This window comes from Mirounga angustirostris, unplaced genomic scaffold (assembly GCF_029215605.1).
Source record: "Mirounga angustirostris isolate CCGP_5_RB_7025 unplaced genomic scaffold, mMirAng1.0.hap1 SCAF_11, whole genome shotgun sequence".
Classification (NCBI taxonomy): Eukaryota; Metazoa; Chordata; class Mammalia; order Carnivora; family Phocidae; genus Mirounga; species Mirounga angustirostris.
The window spans coordinates 5364764-5389715 of record NW_026991719.1 but is presented as its reverse complement, the minus strand read 5'-3'; the positions used below and the strand labels follow the sequence as shown (position 1 = coordinate 5389715).

At 45.8% G+C, this 24952-nt stretch overlaps 1 protein-coding gene across 1 annotated transcript in view; it reads right to left on the bottom strand.

Moving 5' to 3' along the window:
- Positions 1–24952, bottom strand: part of LOC123851370 (uncharacterized) — a 423494-nt gene that overhangs the window by 135847 nt on the left and 262695 nt on the right. The window contains exons 4-5 of the mRNA XM_064573700.1: positions 20564–21565; positions 7636–7861 (exon numbers count right to left, since the gene is read on the bottom strand). The gene's annotated coding sequence lies outside the window, so the exon portion shown is untranslated. The remainder of the gene's footprint in view (positions 1–7635; positions 7862–20563; positions 21566–24952) is intronic.

Sequence of the window (24952 nt, the reverse complement as noted above, 5' to 3'; positions counted from 1 at the left end):
CAGAAAGGTAACATTAGACACATACCGTGAAAAACTGACCAACTGCAGGAGTAAGACACGTTACACTTCTAGGACAAAATGGAACAATGGGAACTGCAACAGTGAAATGGCGGCTGACGCACTAAGTTGGAAAATGCATACTTTTGATAAACGTTTTAATTCCTTCACGTGGTTACGGGTGCAATGATATGGATTGCAGAAATACACGATTACCAGCACTTCTTAGAGCCTCATGCATCTAGGGAAGGAAATCTCCAATTGGGTTAAGCCTAGAATTAAATGATTTGTTTCTGCAAAGGCACACTCACAGGGCAGCTGACAGGGGAGCTGCGTCCCTGCTGGCTGGTGGCAGAAGGCCTTCGTTTCTCACCCCCGGGGCCCCTCCACAGGGCTGCCTCAGGACACGGCAGCTGGCGTCCCCCAAGACAGGGGATCCCCGAGAATCAAGAACACCAATATGGAACCTGCGGTGCTTTTTATATAAGCCGGACTCTGAACTCGCACACCATGCCCTCTGCTTCCGGTCATCGATGGCGGGGCAAGTCACTCAGTACAGCCCATGCTCCGAGGAGAGGATAAGGCTCCAGCGAGTGAATGCGGAAGCGTCAGTGACCTTGTGAACGCGACCTTAGAACCACCTGATTCATCACTCCCTCGGGATGGTTGATGAAGAGCCTCGGTGGGTTATTACATGATAATCTGAGTATCACTGTCATTCAGAACGCGGCAGGTTCTGCTGCACTGTATTTCGCGATGAAGTCCTGGCTATGAAAACTCTTGTAAGTTTTGTTTCTGTTTTCTTCCTGTCTGGATTTAAAATATCTATGCCATCAATTCTCATTATTCATGGTAGCGACGTTCCATACGCTCTCCGTGCACACGGATTTGCAAGTCCTGCAGAACAGCTTCTGATGGCAAATGCGTTCCCACCCAGCCCCGGGGGGTTCGCTGTACCCGTCCTTGACCTTCTCTCTGACGGCGCCAGCTTTGTGGATATGCGTGTGCTTTGTCTCCCGTCACCAGCCTGGACAAGCTGAGGCCCTGACTGCTCCTCTCATCATCCTGCCGCACAATTTACGGATATGCCCACACATGTCTCTCCTCCTTCCTCAACATGCCTGCCTTCTAAGTGTATTTAGAGCTTCACTGTCCTTTCCAGATCTGTACTTGAACCTATCACCAGGGAAGGAGACAACACTCTGGTCTTCTCATCAGCTCTGGCCTGCATCACACACTTGCAATTCACTCCAGTGCCGATCACATTCCTTACCCTCCAAAGCCAGTCAGTCGGCAGGTCCTACTAGTTAGACCTGAGCATGTACAGAGGGGCATACTTTTGGATTTTACGCTGCCGGTCGCTCTCCGTGCTCTCACGTCCACGCACACAGAGCCCTTTTGGCGGTCTCTTTTCTGCGCTGCAGGCCAGCCAGGTCTCCCGCCTCTTTCTCCAGTGCATCCTCCATACTGCTCATAAAACAGCCATGCTAGTCGGCGAGGACGACTGGGCTATGCTCTGCTTTACAATTCTCCAGTGGTCGCGGGTTGCCAAAAAAGGTCAAGTGCACATGGATTACTATGGCTTAGCCTGTCGTTCACGAGCTGGCCTTATCGAAGTACTCCTCTTGCTTGCCGTGTGCCCACCCCTATGCTCTGTGCCACACACGTACTGAGCTACCACCAAGCGTCTAGCGCTAGACAAATTCCCATGGCTGATGAAGCCATGTCTCCTGCCATCTGAAAACCCATTTCCCCTGGCCAACTTGTTACATTTCAGGCTTGGCTCAAAATCATTCCCTTTTATTTTTTTTTTTTTTAAGATTTTACCTATTTATTTCAGAAAGAGAGAACAAGAGCATAATCCGGGGGAGAGGCAAAGGGAAAGGGAGAAGCAGGCTTCCTGCTGAGCAGGGAGCCCCGTGAGGGGCTCGATCCCAGAACCCCGGGATCATGACCTGAGCCGAAGGCAGACGCCTAACGACTGAGCCACCCAGGCGCCCCTTTATTTATTTATTTGACAGAGAGAGAGACAGCTAGAGAGGGAACACAAGCAGGGGGAGTGGGAGAGGGAGAAGCAGGCTTCCTGCAGCAGGGAGCCTGATGCGGGGCTCGATCCCAGAACCCCGGGATCATGACCTGAGCTGAAGGCAGACGCTTAATCGACTGAGCCACCCAGGCACCCCTCAAAACCATTTCTTAATTAAATTTCTCTGTGAATATGTATCTCTACATGTTTCCTCTTCACTTTAAACATAGTGCATGGAGTAATCATCACTTCGGCTTTGTTTTCATATGAACCATCCCACTGAAGACTACATTATATGGAGAAAGAACCTTTCGTTTTTCACATTACTTTTTGTTTTGTGTGTGCCAAGCACAATTCCTACTATTTTCTCGGAGAATCAAAAGAGATGTTAAACTGGACTATTATCTGGGTTTTTTTTGTTTTTTTTTTTTCCTCCTCTCACCTTGAACTCACATCAGATCTGAAAAACCAACGGAAAAGTCTGGCTTACTGATAATGAAAATATCTTTAATCGCTAAAGTTATTTTTGTCGATTGAAGGTAGCACTCTCTATCTGCGCTTCCTCCCCTACCTCACGTCAAAACCCTAAAGCTAACAAACAAGTTGTGTGTAAGATCTACCGTTGCATCTGCAGGTCCACAGTTTCCAAACATGAATCTGGCTAAGTCTTATTTCTTTTTTTTCTTTTTTTTTTTTTTAAAGATTTTATTTATTTAACAGAGAGAGACATAGCGAGAGCAGGAACACAAGCAGGGGGAGTGGGAGAGGGAGAAGCAGGCTTCTTGCCGAGCAGGGAGCCCGATGTGGGACTCGATCCCAGGACCCTGGGATCGTGACCTGAGCCGAAGGCAGACGCTTAACGACTGAGCCACCCAGGCGCCCCTGGCTAAGTCTTATTTCATTTGCATCTAGTCTTAGTAAATGAGTCACTGTGGTAAAGTCATCAACTATGAAGACCCAGGGGTTCCAACAAGAGCTGGGTTTCCAAAACATCATTCATGAGGAGACGGGGCCACGCTATTTCCTGAGAGTTCCACACAAAAGGCATTTAGAAAGGTTCAAATATATTCATTGCTTCTCAGCTCCTGTGTGGACAGGAAAGGAGAGACTCGAGTTGTTCACTCATTTTCTCAGACGTCTGATCCTGGTGACGTCATGACCTCAAGACGGCGCTCTACTCAACGTCGGGGAGCAAAGGGTGCTGGGAAGGCTATGCTCATTCAAAATGAGAAACCAGGGTGTCTACTGGAAGGATGCAGTCATTACCCAATTCAGATTCCTGGCATGTGTGTTTTGGCTTCACCTGGTTTCTCCCAACACGATGCAAGGAGAGCAGCCTGATTAAAGGTAACAAATGCACAAACAAATCTAGCTGTGATGAGTTTAATAGGTGAGGATAATCAAGCCTGGTCAGAGAACTCGGTTTCCCAGTCCGGAGTTTCTGATGAGAAGCTCCTCTCATCGCTAGCCAACACACATTCACTGTTCAAGACTCTCCGTTTACAAGGAAACTTGCTTCTCAGAGCCCTCTTCTGCCCAGGCGAACGGCAGAGAAATCGGGATAGCATCAGCATGGAAAAAGGAGTACAGTTAATAAGGTACAGAGTAATCATCCAGCTATGAGAAGCAGTGAGCTAACCGGCTAGGGTGGGGATTAAACTGAAGGTGAACTTGTTAGTATTTTTTTTTAATGTGAATTTTTAGGGTCGGCAAAATTCCACATAACGATGATTATGGTCGCCAACACAATTCTATTCATAGCGCAAGCATATGTAGGAGGTGGTGGGGCGGTATCTTTGTCTGCTTACTTTGGCTTTAACTACCTTCTGAGAAAAATACATTAACTAATGGTTTAAAATATATCCCTCCCCCCTTGAGTCTCTGGTGCAGAAGACTGGGTCCGTTATACGAAACGTGCTCAGGTCATGGTGTGTTTTCACACCGGTCCGTGGGAAGATCCTCTGTTCTTTACGACGTGCTCCCTTTTATCCGTACCCCTACCCCATCTCCCCTTCCTGTGCCATCGGCCACTACAGTAACATGCTTCAGGTGACCGATCTGGTCACGTGTTTTTATGGAACACGTCTCGTTCTTTGTGTGTTTCCCGTTTATGGAAGTAATAATGATACCTATCCCTTTACACGTGCTTATTTTCACACCAATTTTAGTATATGTGCTGCCGAAGCGAGCACTTATTTTCACACCAAACTGTGCTTTTTCGTTCCACGCACACTGCCGTGACATTTACCTCTCCACTGCGGAGCAACAAAGTACCACAAATTTGGAGGTCTCAAACAAGAATCCCAACCTCCTTGCTTCGCTGCCCAGCCAAACGGTGGTGGCTCCTTCCTGAAACTGCAGCCTCCGGGTTAACGTGTCGGCTTTGCAGTTCTGCGCTGGATGCCGCCACTGCAAGGAGCTAGGTTGGAGCAACACCGTCAGGGAGCTGACACGCGGATCCTGCCCGAGCCTGGCTTCCCGAGGACACCAGAGCCCCAGCTGCCACCTGGGCCGGAGCCCCGTGAGATCCTAGCACAGGACCCGGCAAAGTCACAGCCACGCTCCGACCCCTGGCAACTGGGAGAGGACGCATGTGTTCTCAGCTGTTCGGTTCGCCGTGCAGGGACTCATGACGCATAGAAATCCAACCATGGCTTCGGCCTCCTCGCGCTCTGCTCCCGAGACGACCCGGGGGACCAGAAGCACAGACACCCATCGCTTCTCTTGTTCTCTGCCACTCCCTGCATCTGTCCTGTGACAGAGACGCAGAGTCCTCTTGAGTGTGACATCACCTCTGCAGCTCTGGGCTCACAAAGTCAAGCTGTTCCGACTCACAGCCGTGACTCCCATCAGGGACCCTGAGCAAGCTGCTACCCTCGTGTGCACGACGATCATTACCGTACCCGTCCTGTGTTTACACACACGAGATGAAGCGAGATACTTCACGAACATACTCAAGGCCTCACCCAGCACTTACCAACTACTCACAAAACATTAACCACTAAATTAGTGCTGCTTAGCGGAATTTAACGAAAGATTTGTGTGGTACCGAGAACACTGGGTTCTTAGCGGATGCATGTAAACGCTGAAAGGAATAAGCTGAAAGAAAGAGCAGCATTACTTGATACCAACGAGGAGAGACCATGGAAGGAAAATGAAGCAACCTACGAAGCCACTCCACGTTTGCACAGAAAGGGCGACTGGGCTTGGTTTCCTCCTGACTTCGAGGTTTCCGATCTATTTGCAGAGTAGGATTTGCAGGATCAAGCCTCCTCAGGTGGACGGAAGGCCCTCCTGCCCCCGCAGCAGACGGACCAGAGGACAGAGAGAACATTCTCACTGTGAACCCCATCAGCCCCCGCGCGTTACTCTAGCGGAGAAGCTCAATCTTGTTGCAAAAGCTTAAACCTCAAAATGCATAACGTGTGAGCAGGAATGTGGCTAACTGAAGTCCGTCCCTGAATTCTGTGAATTTACAAAAGTGTGTCTATTCACATGAAAGGGGGCTGCGTAGGGAGCGCCTCTCAGCATAATAACTGCGCACAGGAACAACCCTCTTTTCTCTTTCCCAAATCCTGCAGGCACGAACCGTCTCTTTTCCTTTCAGAACTTTGCTCCAACGGTACCCACTTCTCGTGATTCTGATTTCCGGGTCTGACTCACTCACCCTGAGTTTGCCGTAAACGCGCACCTTCCTGGGGTCCTCACTCTCTGATCTCTCCAGGGATCACACCCGAAGGCCTTCTTCCTCCAGTAAAACCACCATGCCGTTTTGTTTAACAGGCACTTTGGAACAGGACAGGGAAGGTCTGACACAACGAGACCGACCTTGTCACGAAGCACGGTGACGGCAGAAACTTGCGAAGCCGGTTTTCCGTTTTGGAATTGATGAGGAAGAGCATGGCAGGAAGCAGAGCCCTCGTCCGCGGCGCAGCATGCTGCAGACATGGGAGGTGTGCCCAGATCGGACGGCAGAAACAGAAGGGTATTCTTTTAAAGAGAAATCACGGTGTCACGCGGGGGACAGAGAACTATGGCATGCCCCCCCCCCCCACCGAGTTGTGTAAATAAAGGTTTATTGGACCACAGGCACCCCGATGTTTCGTTTCACACAGTACATGTCCCCGCACGCTCGCCTGCTAGGACAGCAGAGCCGCGGAGCGGAAATGCAGACTGTATGGCTCACAAAGCCCAAGCTATTTACTCCCTGGCCCTTCCCACGAAAAGCTTTACTGACCCCTACACAGCAGCAGTGTGCATGGGTTTGGGGACCAGTGGAGGACCCCGGCTGTAGAGAGAACTTGCATCCTATACAACGGTATTGCAGGCCGGACCCAAAGAGGCAGAACTAAACCCAGCCCACAGCACGAGAGCTGCTCTCCGAATGACAGTTATTTTCCATCCCTTATGCAGATAATTTAAAAGACAGTAAATCATGGTTCTGTACCTTTCACAGTGGGGGTTGTTTCAGAGAAAAACAAACATAGCAAGAGACGTCACTCGTCAGTGTCCTTCTGCATCCATCAAGTACTTATTTGCTACATAATATTTACTAAATGAAGGTCCAGCTGAGAATTTCCCAATTTCTATTTTGTTTAATATACTATGCCATCAGGATAGATAGACACTACATTTCCTGATAATTTTTGCAAAGAAACGTTATTTAAGCGGGATCCCAAGAGTAGGTAAAGGTATAATGGAATATCAAGTACAGTTTAAGTAGAAGAAAGGTGACTGTGTTGTTGGAACAAGGGAATGTTGAAAAGAAAAACTACTAAATCAGCAGAGGATAAATTGGAAAGAAAAACCCCCACCAAATACGTGTCAGGCATTGGCTATGACTTTGATGTTTTGCGCGATGGGGCAACCGAAGCCAGGATGAGTCACCAGGTCCTGTACCAACAGCTCTGTGCAAAATCCTTCAAGGGCACGGCTACCCTAAGCTGCTTGGGCTCTTTGTCGTTTCCCCTGTGCGGCTGTGTCTCAGCGGGGCCACCCCGAAGGTGACCGGTCATTGGCACACCTCCGGCCCACGTCGCAAAGCCCCTTCTCGCCTCGGGGAATGCAGATGTTCATCCCTTACTGGTGCATCTGCTGTCCCACCTCCCACACTGTGCACTGTTTCCGGTCCCACCTGTACATCTTCGGGGACACGCACTGGCGTGAGCTTCATCTTCGCGGCAAATGAAAGGGACCCTTCTCCAGAACCTCCATTCAAACTCTCAAAGAGCTCTCTGAGGAGCTGCCAGCGCTGGGGACATAGGCTTGATTCAGAAGGTCTGGCCGGTGAAAACACAGAGGTCTAGAGTTCCCTTCCCAATGAGATGGCAGCCTGCGGTTGCTGGCTGGGGAGTCGGGGAGTCAATGTGAGGGATTCTGTCAAGCCTGGCAACGGCCCTGCCCCAGGAGGGAGCCAACAGGACCCCCGGGGCAGGTGACGCCATCTCGGCCCCACTGGAGGCAGTCCAGTCGGACAAAACAAATGTCCTTCTATGAAATGTCCATTTGGACGATGGAGCCGCAACAAAGAGGGAGCTATGTGAGCCGGGGCAGACTTACCGATCAGGAACGTGTGTCCGAACCCCACTTCTCATCTCAGTGTTTGCACTTACCAGAATGTGGTTGAACGAGCACGTCGGGGGAAGAAGACATGAATCTTGGCTTCGGTCTCGCGTATGTAAAATCGCTCCAGGAATGAATAGGCTCTGCTGTTTCTGTGCCAGGCCCTTCAACCGGGATGAAGACACAAAACATCATTGTTGGCTGCGGACAGGAGGTGCCCAGCCTGTGAAACTTTCCAAAGACTGGGGGCACAGAACTCTCTTCATGCCAGAATACCTGAAAAACGGGAGAAAAAAAAAAAAAAAAAAGACTTGGCAGCCGTTTACATCTATTCATTTTAGGTTAAGGACCAAGATTTGTGGAAGAGTCCTTTCCTTCAAATGGAAATTTACCTCTTTAAATAGTTCCCTCTGAAGAACATGAATTAGCAGAGGTCTGCTGATGGGAACCATGTGCAATAGGAGGCAACATCCTCTGCCAGAAACACGGAAGAAATAAAAACAAAATAACAGCGAAACACACACACGTGCCCCAACCACTCATTTAAAAAAAGAAAAACTTCAGTGAAATGTAGATGACTCATTTATCCTATCAACACTCAAGCCTGGCAGGTTGCTAATTAGAACAACGTAAGGCAGGTTCTGTCAAATTCAAGGTTTACACCGAAGAATATGTTCAAGCTGCCGTGAATCAGTCCTCTAAAATACACTCTCGAGCAGGTCTGTTTGAGTGTGGCCTCTCCCATGCCCAATCTTGGGCAAATCTGGTTTGATTTATGAGAACTCTGAAGAGACCATATTCAGGGCCCGCCAAGTGGTCTCTTCCGTTGTGAGGCTCACAGAGCTGGTTGCCGTGTGGGCCTCACTTCCGTCCTGGGAGGCATTCTCCACGGCGGAGATGGGTGACGGCAGGTGGGCTCTTCTGTCTGGGCTCCTTTTTTTTTTTTTGGTTGTTTCTTTTTTCTTTCCATCAGAAAAAGGAGAATCACTTTTTACTTGCAAGCAAAATGTCTTTTTCACTAAAGAAAATGTCTGTTTTCCTTTTGCCCATCTGTCACAATTTTATCTCCTGAAAATTACACTTTTTTTGTGGCCTTTCTTTACTCCCGGACAGCAAACACATAGAGTTTAATATGAAACAAATAATCGAGAAAAAGGAACACATGCAAATCATCTTTCTATGATTCATCTTCTTCCGGCAGACCTTCCACAAGGAGATTCAGAGGCTCCCTTTGTGAATATAGATCTCCATTAGGAAAGGTCAGCTTTTCTACACGCTAAAAAAGCATCCTGCTGATTCAAGAACAGATTCCCTGGGATAAAGTTTTAGGGTCAGTGTTGGCCGGAAGGAGCTTATGAAACAGTTCTGATGGGGTAAGCTGTTGCTGCAACGAAGAGATCAAGAGACAAAGAAGCACGTGATTCCTCCACCTGGACAATGGAATGGATAATGCACCGTAAGGTAATTATGCACAGAGCTTACCACGACTCTGCAACACGCCCTCCACACCGCCGGTCTGTAAATTAGAACAAAAGAAGGTCGCGCTTCCTGGATCTTTGAAAACTGGCCATGTCCGCAGAGGAGAACTGACGTCTCAGAGAACCAGCACGTGCCATGCAGGGGGAACAGGTCCACCGCAGAGATGTGCGACGGAGCCCCACGGGAAGCTACCCTATCTGGACGTAGCTACAGTCGGGAACTCCTCTCTCCTTTTCTCTTGCAGCACGGAGATCTGAGCGATGAACCAACGTCAACCCATTTTTTCCTCTGGAACTTTCAGGCCACCAAAATCATCATCATCATCATCATCATCTTCTTTCTTTCAAAAGAAACAAGTGATGCTCTGTGCAGAAGAAAATTTCACCTTGCTGCAAGAATGAGAGTCAGATTGAGAAACAAAACACAACACGACAGCTAAGGGTATAAAGGGAAAACAGAATCCAAATGGTACACCTGGGGCCAGACGACCACAAACAAAGATTGAGATTCCATCCCGTGATGGGGTGTGGGGGTTGCTCTCTGCCAGCACCTCCCTGATCATATGCCTAGAATTCCCGGCTCATATGTCCTTGTGTTGGGACTGGAGCCTCACGCCGCACCAACCTCTCAGAGGTGGTTCTGCCCCTGTGGAACGCAGTGGCTTCTGGAAGAAGCCATACGGTAAATGTGAATATCCTCTGAGCGCAAGTTTAAAGGCCGTCGTGCCAACAGCAGGTCTCCGGTGGCTCTGAGGGGACGGGTCCTGTTCAGGAGAGCTCTGTTGACAGTCCTGGGAGAGCTGAGGCTGGGGACAGGCAGAGGCAGCCAACGTCGAGGAGAGGATAGAGTCGCCGAGAGGAGCCGGCTCCTTAAGGAGACGCTGGCTAGAAGGAAAATGGACAAAGCCAGAGCTCCGAGACTGCGCGTGCTGAAGCTCATGACCGTCTTTATGCCATGTAGTCTGCTGCACGACAAGCAGAGCATTTTTATTTCCACTGAAAAAGATGCACCTGATACGTTAAACAATTTAAAAAAGAAATTTGCTTAGTTGGGGTAGAGCTGAATTTTATTACACTAAATTGGAATTTATTAGCTCTGTGAAGTTAAATGCTTCCAGGTGGCAAAAGGAAGGCTTTTAAGAACTGGATTTTAAAATTCATAGTGGAGTCAGTTGGCCTAAAAATGAGAGTGAAAAAATGTTTCAGTTAATGTAGTTAAATGCCTTCACCCAAATCTTGACATGAAAAACAGTCCTTGGCAATGGGCCAATGTCATTGTGTCAGAAGCTGAATGGGGCTGAGCACAGTTGTCAGGAAGGACACAGTCACAAGAGGGACACATTTCTTCATTACTTACAATAAAGATGGCAGTCCTGTGACAACCTCCCACTCACCCACCTCTAGCCCATAAAAAAGGGAACATTGGAAATTCAAGGGAATTTGGTTACCCCAGTGCACGTCCGCTTATAACGGGTTATTATCCCCCTAATACCTTGTGGCACTAGGTAGGGAGGACAGTGCTTCTGGTATATGAAGGTGATTCCAAAAAATCTGGAGACTGATGGATGACAGGCATGCTACATCACAGCTGCATGCCTGCTGACTTGTAGAACTTGACTTCTTTTCCTGCCCTGTGTGCAGGGCCATGTGTGTTGAAAGCCACTGGGAGCCTTGCTCACGTTGCTGAGAGTTTGAGGGTCTACATGAACACAGGGAGGGGTACCTGCTGATGAACTGGAAAATTCTGAAGGCCAGAGCAATTCTGGATAGCAACAGCAAGGACAGACTGCCTGGGTGGAGTTGCCTACATCCCTCAACTTGGTGAGAAGAATACGCTTTTCCTTAGGTTACATGGAAAATGAGAAAGGGCACCAGGCTTTGTTCTGTCTTGAAGTTCTTATGCTCAACTGGTACAAACCCAGACGGCTCCAGCGATAGGAGCCTATGGGGGGGAACATTTGGTAAAGGAGCGTGAAAGGTCAATGGGAAGCAAGGCTTGTTCGTAATAGGGCAGCTGTGCAGTGCTGAGGACTCAATGGGTCCCTCTCCAAGAACTTCCATTGGCAACTCTGGAGCAGACCAGCATTTCACACTCAAATACCTGCCACACGGGTGCCTGGGTAACTTAGTGGGTTAAGTATCTGCCTTCGGCTTAGCTCATGGTCTCGGAGTCCTGGGATCAAGCCCCACGTCAGGCTCCGCACTGGGCGGGGAGTCTGCTTGTCCCTCTCCCTCTGCCCCTGCCCCCACTCATGCACCCTCCGTGTGTGTGTGTGTGTGTGTGTGTGTGTGTCTCTCTCTCTCAAATAGTCTTTAAAAAAACAAACAAAAAACACCTGCCACAAAGTCAGCTCTGACCACCTGCCAACATAAGAGAACACGGAAATAGCAAGCCTAGTTCAGTGAACCAGTATCTCCAGATTCTTTAAATTCTTTTCTCCCCTGCTCTAAATTAAGAGGCAAAGTGGAAAAAGAAGGCAGAGAGCAGAGTCAAACCATACAGTTTTCTCTTCTGCACGCTCCTGTGCTAAAGACTGGGTGAGGGAGTGATCGCCAAGAGAGCAAGGTACTGGCAAAAAACAGACATACAAACCAATGGAACAGAATAGAGAACCCAGATATGGACCCTCAACTCTATGGTCAACTAATCTTTGACAAAGCAGGAAAAAACATGCAATGGAAAAAAGACAGTCTCTTCAATAAATGGTGCTGGGAAAATTGGACAGCCACATGCAGAAGAATGAAACTCGACCATTCTCTAACACCACTCACAAAGATAAACTCAAAGTGGATGAAAGACCTCGATGTGAGACAGGAATCCATCAAAATCCTAGAGGAGAACATAGGCAGTAACCTCTTTTGACATCGGCCACAGCAACTTCTTTCAAGATACATCTCCAAAAGCTAGTGAAACAAAAGCAAAAATGAACTTTTGGGACTTCATCAAGATAAAAAGCTTCTGCACAGCAAAGGAAACAGTCAACAAAATAAAGAGGCAACCCACAGAATGGCAGAAGACATTTGCAAATGACACTACAGATAAAGGGCTGGTATCCAAGATCTATAAAGAACTTCTCAAACTCAACACCCAAAAAACAAAGAATCAAGTCAAAAAGTGGGCAGAAGATATGAAAAGACACTTCTCTGAAGAAGACATACAAATGGCTAACAAACACATGAAAAAATGTTCATCATCATTAGCCATCAGGGAAATCCAAATCAAAACCACACTGAGATACCACCTTACACCAGTTAGAATGGCAACAATGGACAGGGAAAGAAACAACAAATGTTGGAGAGGTCGTGGAGAAAGGGGAACCCTCTTACACTGTTGGTGGGAATGCAAGTTGGTACAGCCACTTTGGAAAACAGTGTGGAGGTTCCTCAAAAATTTAAAAATAGAGCTACCCTATGACCCAGCAATTGCACTCCTGGGTATTTACCCCAAAGACACAGATGCAGTGAAAAGAAGGGCCATATGCACCCCAATGTTCATAGCAGCAATGTCCACAATAGCCAAATTGTGGAAAGAGCCGAGATGCCCTTCGACAGATGAATGGATAAAGAAGATGTGGTCCATGTATACAATGGAATATTACTCAGCCATCAGCAAGGATGAATACCCAACTTTTACATCAACATGGATGGGACTGGAGGAGATTATGCTAGGTGAAATAAGTAAAGCAGAGAAAGTCAATTATCATCTGGTTTCACTTATTTGTGGAACATAAGGAGTAGCATGGAGGACATTAGGAGAAGGAAGGGAAAAATGGGGGGAGGGAATCGGAGGGGCAGACGAACCATGAGAGACTATGGACTCCGAGAAAAAAAAACAGGGTTTTAGAGGGAAGGGGGGGTGGGGGGATGGGTTAGCCCGGTGATGGGTATTAAGGAGGGCACATACTGCATGGAGCACTGGGTGTTATATGAAAACAATGGATCATGGATCACCACATCAAAAACCATAATGTACTGTATGGTGACTAACATAACATAATAAAATTAAAAAAAAAAAAGACTGGGTGAGGAAGAGAAGTCTAATATTGGTTCCAAATGTGAAACTGGATGAGACTTTTTTCATGACAGAAAAGGAGACTTGATTACAAAAATGAGACTTTTTCTCAGAACTGGAAGTGTCTGGAAAGCAACAGGATAGGGTCAAGGTGTATTTAAGGGTAAAGACAAGCTCCCTAAGACGAACCATGTTGCAGGAAATGTCAAAGGCAAATAGAGCTGTTTGCTCTGTGTTGCTCACTCAGTTTAGAGGATTCAATCCACTCATTGTATTTATTCCAGCAGACCCATGAGCGCATGCATTTCTTCTCTCTGGTGTCTCCACGAGGCCAATGTCTCCAATCAGCTGCCTTTCTCACTGCACGTTACCTTCTATGCAATCAAGCTTTATGTATCAAGCAAAGAACCTTTTTGTTTTTTCATTATGACCTTCCAAGAAGACTTTTGAAACATTTTTTCCTAATCCACACCCCATGAGATTGTGATACAAGAGATAATATATTTACATCTGTTTGTGTATTGTATTGAATCTTGCTTTATATGTCTATATAGGAAGATTTTTTGAGAATGCCTGCCTCAAATAATTCACCTACTCCCACCTTGGGTAAAATAAAGAAGTGAGTCTGGCTTTCCCTTTTGTATGTGATGGAGACACAGGGTTGCACAGAGTTGTCTCCATGAACACCCAAAGGCGTGAGGGTCAAGTCCATGAGCAGGTTCATTTTATACATCACCCAGAAGGGGTACCATCCATACAGTCCTCTACGTGAAGACAATGAGTGGCCCTTCTGATTCAATGTGACCATCTCTGTTTTTATATGTCTGTCCATTAGGGTTTTACCCAATATGCCAGTTTATAAAAATGCTTCAGGATTTAAGATAAAAGTGAAAAAATCCTTGTCTCAGTGAGCCAGAATGTCCCCTATACGTTCAGATTCTGGCTCTGTGTTTAACAAGGTCATCACACATACTGGAATTTTAACAGAAAGGCCAGTATGTACTCAGGAAGACTCAAAAATGTGGGTGGGATTTCATTTGACAAGGAAAATGTATATATTATGGAGCTTGTTCTGTCTGCCCCTCGAATCATACGGCAGTTTGCTGATAAGCCCTACTCCATTAATCCATAAGCGAGTCCTGCCAGTGATACATATTTATAGCTTTTTTTTTTTTTTAGGAAAAAAGAAATGAAACCTACAGTATGTCATGTAACATTTTGCGCTGTTACAGTTCATTCAATGCAATATAAAGTGGTTCATTTAAGTTAAAATATGACAGCTCTGTGAAATCGGATTATGATATAATTGGGCTTTACTTCACGGTGAGAAAAGTTTCATTCAAGAGGTCAATACCATATTAACTTTTACTGCTCTTCTCTTTTGTATCACATGCAGCATGATGATCCAATCAATTTCATCATTCAGTTTATTTGACACAAAACCAATAGAACTGTAGACATAGATACATCGTATGAGTCTAACTGAAATTCTTGCCCTGCTGTGAAATGCTACCAAGTAAGGAGGCAAATATTCACTCCTTAACGTATGAAATGTTATGGACTGAGCAGACAGTGACTAACTGGGTTTAAAGGTGCTTCCAACAAGGTCAGGTGACCTTGAGCTGGGTTTGGTAGGGTCTTGCCAAGAAGAGAATGGAATAAGATCCCAGATACAGGAAACAATTTGATGAACATGTCTCAGGAGTCTTCTCATGTTTGAAATTTCCATCTCGTTCTTGGTTTCTTTGGGGGAAGGTGATAGGAGACATGGCAAGAAGAGGGGGACACGGGGGAGGTTCTGCTAGAGACAAAAAACAGCTAAACAGACTCTTCTCGGTTTTGCAGACTTCTCACATGATGCCAGCATGGTTGGGATTCGCCCTGCACATGATGGCAAGTCCCGGAAAGGCTTAGGCAGTGGGGAGAGGTGTTGTTCTACCGTCCCTTGGCAAGTCCGAGTTGCACAGAAGAGAGAATACGCAGACAGCAGAGAAGACTTCCAGTAGGAGTGTATCAAGGCGAGGTTTGGCTATTCTCTGATCCTGGAGACAAAGTTCTGTGGAAGTTCATGCCACTGAACCAAGTCTTACCAGGATTTCTACTGAGAATAATAGGATTCACTTGTGCTTGTAATAAAGTCATTTGAAACTGTTTAGATGCGTGACCCATTGTTTGGGTTTAAGTCCTTCTTTGTGGATAGATATGTGCATATAGATAAACCAATAGATCAGAGACAGAGAAAGAGAGGGCATCTCTATATGTATACCTATATTTTAAAAACAACTGATTTTAATTTACTGATAGGTCTTAGAGTGAGAAGTTTTGAATTCTGTATTAACCTACAGAATTTAAATCCCAGACGAGCAAGTGAAGTATCAAATGTAGAATAACTTTAGGCAGAGTCCTAAAGATATTTCAAAATTACAGAATTACAAAAAGAAAAAATCAGCAACGTACATGCCCAAGGTCAGACAACTATCAAGTGTATATTCTACGGAGCCCAGTACGAGACTGAATCTATGAATACAAGGATACAATTAACTCACGAGCTGCAAGTTTCTCTTGTTCTGATGAGTACTACAGAGGGGGATTTTGCTCTACACAAACTCTGTGCTGGCTAGCCAACTCCCAGTCCTCTTACTCTCTTGATTCTTAATAAAGCAAGCGTATGAACCGGCCCTGCACACCCACATTAGTGACCAGCAGGCATTTAGATTTGGAACTCGTTCCAGCCTACAAGCTATTGTGATACATTCCGTTGGGCAGGTACACATCTTAGTATTGCCGTAAATCTAATTCCCGCACGAGCATTACACCCTGTGTTGAAAAGTTCGGAGCGTTTGCGAGACCACTGCCGATAACAGTGTACTTGTTTTGTATGTTCACAGATAAGACCATGTTCACAGACAGACAAACCCACGCGTACACTTTCAAAACGCAGGCCTGATGGCAGGTCTGCAGGCAGGGTTGGGAGGGAAAACCTCCAGGGTAAGGACTTCCATCTACAAGCTCCACTACATTCAAAACTGGCCAAAACCCACCAATCTCTCATCTTTAAAATGATTCCCTCTTGACAAAAGAGAGGTTTGTTTCTTTGCGATATCTAGCAAACTAAAAGTCACGATTCTTCGAATAGGAAAATGGTTTTGAGCTACATTTTAAAGTCAAATTAATGTTGGAAGTAGTTCTTTCTTAAGGAGATTAAATACAGGAACACAAACGCAAGTTTACTGAAAACGAGACTGATGCTTCACAGAAAAGAATGAGTTCTTCCTCCACGGGAACATTCACAGCAGGATCCCTTGAAATGGAGAAGTTACCTAGTGCCCATGCATACGGAAAGAGTTCAGGCTCCTGATATGGGAATCCAGGATTGTATTCTATTATCAAGTAAATAACTTACACATAAACACAAAAACTCATTTCCACTTCAACTATGACAGCCTCCAGCATGACAGCCTCCAGCATTTTTCCTTCTTAGTGTTTGTCCACATCGACTGAGAGACAGTATTATGCCATGTTGCCCACAGCTGCTTATGACCTTCTGACAGGCTCCAGAGACTCTGTTTCAAAGGTACCCCATCTAGGCTAACTACATGGTCTGAAGAAATAGCTTATAGTCTGGAACTAGTTCCAAATCTAAAGTCTTCTCCATATGTCTTTCTCACAAATCATTTTTGGCTAGGGCTTTTGTCCGTGACATCATGGACCGCGGCTCCCTGTCCCATCACTGGTAACTGGAAGTAACAAAGCTCTAGAGATGATTAAGGCAGGAACGTATGCTCGTCATATGGAACTGGATGTTATTCTTTGATGAGCTTATAGACATAACATTTCATATAAAGAGGTGCCAAGGATGATCTAATTTGACTTGGACTTGGCTGATATTCCATGTTTATACTAGATGTAATAATATGCACGCAGCTCATCATCTGAAGAAAAAAATCAAATTTAAAATTTGATTTGTGAAAACACAAGGAGCAAAGAAAGCTGTAGCACTATTGTTATGACAATAAGATTGGATTGTATTTGGGGGAGGGAATCCAGACTGGACTGCGTTTGGGGGAGGGAATCCAGACTGGACTGCGTTTGGGGGAGGGAATCCAGACTGGACTGCGTTTGGGGGAGGGAATCCAGACTGGACTGCGTTTGGGGGAGGGAATCCAGACTGGACTGCGTTTGGGGGAGGGAATCCAGACTGGACTGCGTTTGGGGGAGGGAATCCAGACTGGATTGTGTTTGGGGGAGGGAATCCAGATTGGATTGTGTTTGGAAGAGGGAATCCAGACGGGACTGTGTTTGGGGGAGGGAATCCAGAAGAGCATTGTTCATAGCTCACTATTGCCAGTGAGCGGCCTTCCAGAGTAAGGTGGGCAGACATTCCGCTCTTCTTGTCACCGTTCCTTTAAACAACAGGTGTTTATTACATCTGGAATCAAACTTCTCTCTTACAGAGGTTCTGTCATTTACCTTCTGCTCCTGAACTTACTCAGATTTCCTAATTATAATTAGCATGTCATCTTTCTTTAAACACAGAGAAATCTGGTGTCTCAGGTCAAGCTGCTGTAAGAGAAAGCCATAGGCTGGGAGGGAGGCTTATAGACAACAGGCACTTCCTCCCCTCAGTTCTGGAGGCTGGAGGTCTGAGATAAGGATACCACCATGGTTGTGTTTGGGTCCTCTTCTTGCTCTGTCCTCAACGGTGGAAGGGCAAGAGAGCTCTCTGGGGTCTCTCTCAATTAACCTCATTCATGGGGGCTTCTCCCTTATGATCTGGTCACCTCCCAAAGACCCCACCCTCAAATGCCATTATATTGGGGGTTAGGTTTCAACATATGAATTTGGGGGGGATAAACATTTGGTCCATAACATTTGGTCTTTAACCAACTTTAATAACTAAAAGAAGAATCGTTGATGAGAAATCATCTGCTTATTACTCACTCAATAAAATTGCCTTTAATACACAAACAGTCCTTTAAAATGACCCTTTAGAAGTCTGTGTCTCTATCATGTCTGCTGGTAGAGGATAGGTAAGATAGATAAGATGAGAGATTATATCATAGATTCTCTAGAGAGAGAAAGAGGGAGACAGAGTGAGAGGAGGAGGAGGAGAAGGGAGGGAGGGAGGGAAAATCGAAGAAGGACACTATGGACATCCGACTGTCCCGTGCTGTTAATTGGCTTCGTTTCTGGACTAGCACGCATGCCCGGAGGTCTCCCTGGGGTCCTACTGAGCACAAGCTGAGACGGTCCGAGGCAGAATACCTAAGATGAGCACTGTGCCCTAGAAGGGAGATGTTGTCAGGAAGAGAGAGTCCCCCCTGCAAGGAGCTGCTCAGCCCAGTGGGCAGCGGTGCTCCCAGGTAAGGTCAGAGATGTGTGGCTGCCCACAGAGGGCTGGGTACAGGAGGCATGGAAACGCACACTTCTGGGTTTCTGCTCACACGACCTTTGGCAGGAAGACTACAGGCTGAAGAGCATTTCTTCACAAGCATCCTGGGGGATTCCCTCCCCCAAACACAGTCCAGTCTGGATTCCCTCCCCCAAACACAGTCCAGGAAGGAGATCCTCCACTCCACTTGCAGAGGGCAAAGGTCAGGGGCATTTGGGGAAGATTTCTTGTGCTATTAGTGCTAAGCCATGACCATCAGCACTAAGAAAACTAAGGTGAAATATATGCTTTTCTGGTCATTAAAACGGATACAGATGTTCACAGTATAACTGATCTCCATCATAAATATAGTCATCTCATCAGGGATAATCTATGCCATTTTCTGACATGGGTAACAGGTGTATCATGTCATTTTTAAGACAATGAAAAGATGCATTAAAATCACTGGTCTGTTTTTTAAATTTAGTATTCCAACAGAAATGGAAACATAATGTTTATACCAGGCTCCACGAACAACCAGGGGGACTGACACTGCTTCGATACTACCAGAAGACAGGAAGATTCCTCATACTGTTCCAAAGTTCAAAATTTATTATTAGGTGCTCAGCGAAATCAGTCAGAGAAAGACAAATACCATATGAGGCCACTCATATGTGGACTGTTAAGAAACAAGACAAATGAACAAATTAAAGAGAGAGAGACAAACCAAAAAACAGACTCTTAACTACAGAAAACGCACTGAAGGTCACCAGAGAGGAGGTGGGGGGCGGAAACAGGGATGAGGTGATGGGGATGAAGGAGGGCACTTGTGATAAGCCCTGAGTAATGTACAGAGTTGTTAAATCACTATACTATACATCTGAAACTGATATAATACTGTATGTTAACTAAACTGGATTTAAAATAAAAAAAAATAAACATAAAATATAAGGGAAACAAAAAAATATAATTAGGTTTCAGTTCTTAGTAAGGTTCTGTCTCCAAGTGATGTCATGTACTGTACACATTAGTCAAGAGATCATGAAAAACGTGTAGAAGGGATAAAATCTGTAAGAACAAGAGGAATGGTATTATTTCATCTGCATTTCAAAAGACTGGCATGGTATAAAATTAGCTTGTATATTTATGTGCATTTATCATGAAATCTGAACATCTGCTCTTCACTGAAATTCAAAAACAAATTACAGTGTTGTTGTTGGAAACTCTTGTCTGTAAATCTATAAGAATTTGAGGGATAGGCAATTGTCTTGTAAGAGACAATTAAATACTTCTGCCTTGTAGCAAAGAAATATGGAAAATGACTTTAGTTTGGGGGTTCTATAAGTATTGTTGAAATTTATTTTCAGAGCCCATATAACCATTGCGTTTTCTGCTTGTAACCAATAGGTTATAAAAGTAAAGCCTTAATTATGGTTTCTGGATCATTCAATCAATCAACAGGATCTCGGCATTTAGTTTGACATTTCCTGAAATGGGTTGGCTGGCCCTGTGGGGCGTTGGCTGAAATGCCTCGGTGGACTGACTTCCCTCAGGTGCTACTTTCAGGGACAGAAGTGTTTCTGTGTTTAGGGAACATGCAAAGGATTTCTACAGGACCCAATCCACTGGCACACTGTGACTTCCTACACAGTATCTAGTGGGGTTTTATTTGTTTACTTCTGCAGTATGTTTTGCAGGCATCAAAGGATACCAAGGAATAAGGTCTTCGGTTTCACAGCCGCCACACCAGGGCTAAACACTCAGAATTGCGAATAATCGTTGCGTTGGTGGGTGCTTCTGCAAGGCCAAGAGACCCACGTCAGCACCGTCTTCCGTGAGCGGAGGACAAGGACAATTTATCCACCATTAATCCACCGCCAGAGTCAGAGCTCGGCTGAGCAGGGCTGCCCTCCCCAGCACGTCCGTGGGCCAGGGATGCTTCCAGCAGCCGCAGAAGGCCCGCGGGTGGGGAGACGCAGGAGACGCAGGTCCGTGAGGTCGGAAGCTGTGCACGGGGAGCGAGGTTGTGCACACGGCTGCTGAGACGGCTAGAGAGAGTACTCGTGGGTGCCTCGGTATGTGCTACACTAACCTAATCCTGATTATACAGCACTTACCGATGGCTGAGTCTGTGCTGCGGGGGCATCAGAAGAGGAAAGGAACAACTTCATTCTTTTCTTCTCCTCCTGGCAACTTCCTGATGGTCTGAGTGAGAAATACTCTTCCTCTGTCCCGTCTTTTCCCACTGTCCAAATTGAGGACACAGGACTTTCTGTATCCCACAGCATTTCCGTCACAAAATTAAAAGGGTAGGTACCATGTGTCGTTTATCCAACACTCAAAAATGTGTTTTGAACTAATGAGTGAGACGTGTTCATTTTCTATCACAGCTGTAACTAATTACCACAAATGTAGAGGCAATCCCCACCCCACCCCCCCATTTTATCGCACAGTCCTGAAGGTCAGAAGGCCAACACAGGCCTCAGGGGCTGAAGGCGAGGTGTGAGCAGGGCTGTGTTCCCTCTGGAGGCTCCAGGGGAGGATCGTGTCCTTGCGTTGGCAGCTTCCAGAGGCTGCGTCCTTGGTTCATGGACCCCCTTCCTCCATCATCAAAGCCAGCAGGGCTGCATGCCCCTGACCGTTCCTCCCCAGGTCTCATCTCCTGGCTACAGGTCCACTGTGTTCCAGAGACCGCCAGGAGAGACGTGTGAATTCATGAATCCCAGGTTTTAGGCAGTTCTACAAAGTCCACGAGTCTCTTCTTCGGGCAAAGGAGTACCATTGACAGTGCACGGTGGTTCCCTGCTTGGGGGAAAGGGACGCAATCCCCACCCCTGGCTTCTAAGTTCTCTTCCATCGCACACCTTGGATCGTCTCTTCCTTTATGCCGTTTTGGTGGAAGAGGCATGTGGAAAAAATTCCTCATTTGCAGTTTATAATTCTGTAGATAACATTCATCAGATGATTTCTTCCTGCCTACTCATTCAGATTCATCCTGGCCTGGTGCAGCACTACTTTGTGGGTTGACGGGGAAAAGCAGGGACACAGCACATCTGAGATCATTTGTAACACTCTGTAATGAAGGGGGTAATGTTCGCCTGAGTTCCAAGGATCCCCTCCTAGGGAAGAAGAGATCAGGGGAACAGCAGTAAAGTAGGAAAGCACTCCAGGTTCTAAGGTGATTACAGCATATCTTCCTCACTCTGCCCCCAACAAATAGTATAAGAAGGCATTGTTTATGTGCCACCATGCTGTTATCACTAGCATTAAAAAGAAAGCCAGACACACAGTTCATGATTAAACACACAGACACACCATAAGGTGAAGGTATGACATTTAGTGTAATATTTTTCATTCTGCGGGGAGTGATAATGTCATGTTAAAAAATTAAATGAAATGTTGCAGCCGCAATATTAGATGTCAAGTAATATTATTTTATTTTATTTTATATTTTTATTTTTTATTTTTTTTAAAGATTTTATTTATTTATTTGAGAGAGAGAGAGAATGAGAGACACAGAGCAGGCGAGGGAGGAGGGTCAGAGGGAGGAGAAGCAGACTCCCCGCCGAGCAGGGAGCCCGATGCGGGACTCGATCCCGGGACTCCAGGATCATGACCTGAGCCGAAGGCAGTCGCTTAACCATCTGAGCCACCCAGGCGCCCAAGTAATATTATTTTAAAACATCAGTATGCATTAGAATAAAAATGTTAGATATTAAATACTTTATAAGAGGAATTGTGATGATGATAGGAAAGTTAGCAGTGGGTATCCTGCAATCGAACATTTAATCCAAAAGGTCATTAAGTAAAACTACTACCATTTATTCAATAATGCCTCCCATAGGCATTTAAAATGACTTTATGTGTATTATTTACTACCTCTATGTCATACCTCTTCAAGCTAGCTTCCCAATATATGGATGTGAAACTAGAGGCAGACAAGTTAAGAAGCATATTAACAGTCACACTAATAACCAACCCTTCCAGCTGTATGTACATATGTATGTATGTGTGTATGTACGTATTTATTTATTAAACATTTTATTTATTTATTTACAGAGAGATGTAGCATGAGAAAGAGCCTGAGAATGAGCAAGGGGAGCAGCAGGGAAGAGGGAGAAGCAGACTTGATCCCAGGACCCTGGGATCATGACCTGAGCCAAAGGCAGACACTTAAGCAACTGAGCCACCCAGGCACCCCCCTCCAGCTGTATTTAAAAGGACCCAAAGAGACTGAATCAGTTAATTATATTTTAATAGAAGCTAATGATGGCAAAGGACTATGAATCATAATAGAGATTCTTCCTTTTTAAAAAACAGGCTTCAGTTTTTAGAGCTGTATTAAATTCACTGCAAAACTCAGCAACAGGCACACAGAATTCTCATATACGTCCAGCCCCCACACACCCACAATGCTCTTTATCAACACCCTCCAACCAGAGTGCTACATTTGTACAATCAATAGCTTACAATCGATAACCTTTCACTGACACATCATCATCACCCAGAGTCCATAGGCTTCATTAGGGTTCACTCTTGGTGTTGTGCCTTACTTGGGCTCTGACAAATGTATAATGACACGTATCCACCATTAAAGTACAATAAAGAAACATCTGGGGAAGACGGTGGAGTAGGAGGATCCTAAGCATACCTCATCCCACGGACACATCTAGATGACACCCACATCAGTGTAAATAACCCAGAGAATGACCCAAAGACTGGCACCGCAGACTCTCCAAAGCTTATCCTAGACGAGAAACCACACTGAGAATGGTAGGAACGGTGGAAACATGGTCTGGAACCAAGCCAAACGGCAACCACAGGAGGGAGGGACTCCAGAAGCACAGAGAAAGGAGAGAGGGAGAGGAGCAGAACCCACACAGGCACTCCAGGCACAGAGGACCTGCTGGGAAAACAATCCCCCCTTAACAACTGGCTTTGAAAAACAGAGGGGATTAACATTGCAAGTTTTTACAATCAGTGGGGCTTAACACCTAGAACTTAAAAAACAGAGGGCTCCATTGTGGAGAGCTGGAGGGCACAGGAAATTGAGTCCCCACCCTTAAAGAGACAGCATAACAAACAACCCTCCTGAGATACAGCACAGAAGCAGGACTTTGAAAATTGCCTGGGGTATACTGGAGGGAGATTTATTTACTCATCTCAGGGCTTGTGGCTGGAGGAGCAGGGATCTTTAACCATTTCCCTCCTCCTGCCCACCAGCCTATGTACACCAATACCAGCAGGAACCAGCACAAACACTCTCCACCTCGCTTGCTAACAGCGTGTCCCACCACGAGGGTCTCCTGTGGACCTGCCCCATCTAGCCTATCCTCAGCAGAAATCCATCCAAAGCAGCTCCAGGTCCCTCCCACAGCAGACCAGGAGTTCTCAGAAGTAGCACCAAAATAATGGCATTGTGCAAGTAGCCACAAAAGGGGCCAGCACCACTCCAAAGTGACTCCTGCTCTGGGGAGAGGGTAAGATAACCACACACACCAGCCCTACTGCAGCAATGACAGTGAACCGAGGGCAGACATCTGGTCTGACTGCTTGACCTGCCCACCAATGCGAGCTTCTCAGGGGACAACACAGGGATCAAAACCTGCCCATAACAGGCTGAGACAGCCATTGCAGAAGACTGGACTGAAGGCAAACACAGATCAATGACAATAGTAGGGTACATACAAGATACCTAGGAGACATCCCTGAAGTGCCAGACTCTGGTGACGGGGGGCACTGAACAGCAAGGGCACTACAGGAACTTCCTCATAAGGCCACTACTTTTAAGAGCAGGAGACCCATCTGACTTTCCTAATACACAGAAAAGACACACAAAGTTAGACAAAATGAGGTCTTATAGAAGGAAATGTCCCAAATGAAAGAACAGGACAAAATCACAGCAAGAGAGCTAAAGGAAACAGAGATAAGCAATATACCTGATGAAGAATTTGAAATAATGGTCATAAAGATACTCACTGGACTTGAGAAAAGAGTGGAGGATCTCAGTAGGACCCTCAACAAAGAAGTAGAAAATATAAGTAATAATGAATCAGAGATGAAGAAATCAATAATAGAAATTAAAAATACAATAGAGGGAATGAATAGTAGACTTGAGAAAGCAGAAGAATGAATCAGTGACCTAGAGGACAGAGTAATGGAAAGCAATTAAACTCAACCAGAGAAATAAATAAGAATTATAAAAAATGAAAATAGACTTAGGGAACTCAGTGACACCATCAAGCCTAATAACATTTGCATTATAGGAATCCCAGAAAGAGAAGAGAGAGAAAAGGGTGCAGAGAATTTATTTAAAGAAATAACAGTTGAAAACTTCCCTAATCTGGGGAAGGAAATGGAAATCCAGATCCAGGAGGCACAGAGAGCCCCCAACGAAGTCAACCCCTGGGAGGTCCACACCAAGATACACAGTAAATAAAATGGCAAAAAGTAGTGACAAAGAGAGAATTTTAAAAGCACCAAGAGAAAAGAGTTACATATAAGGA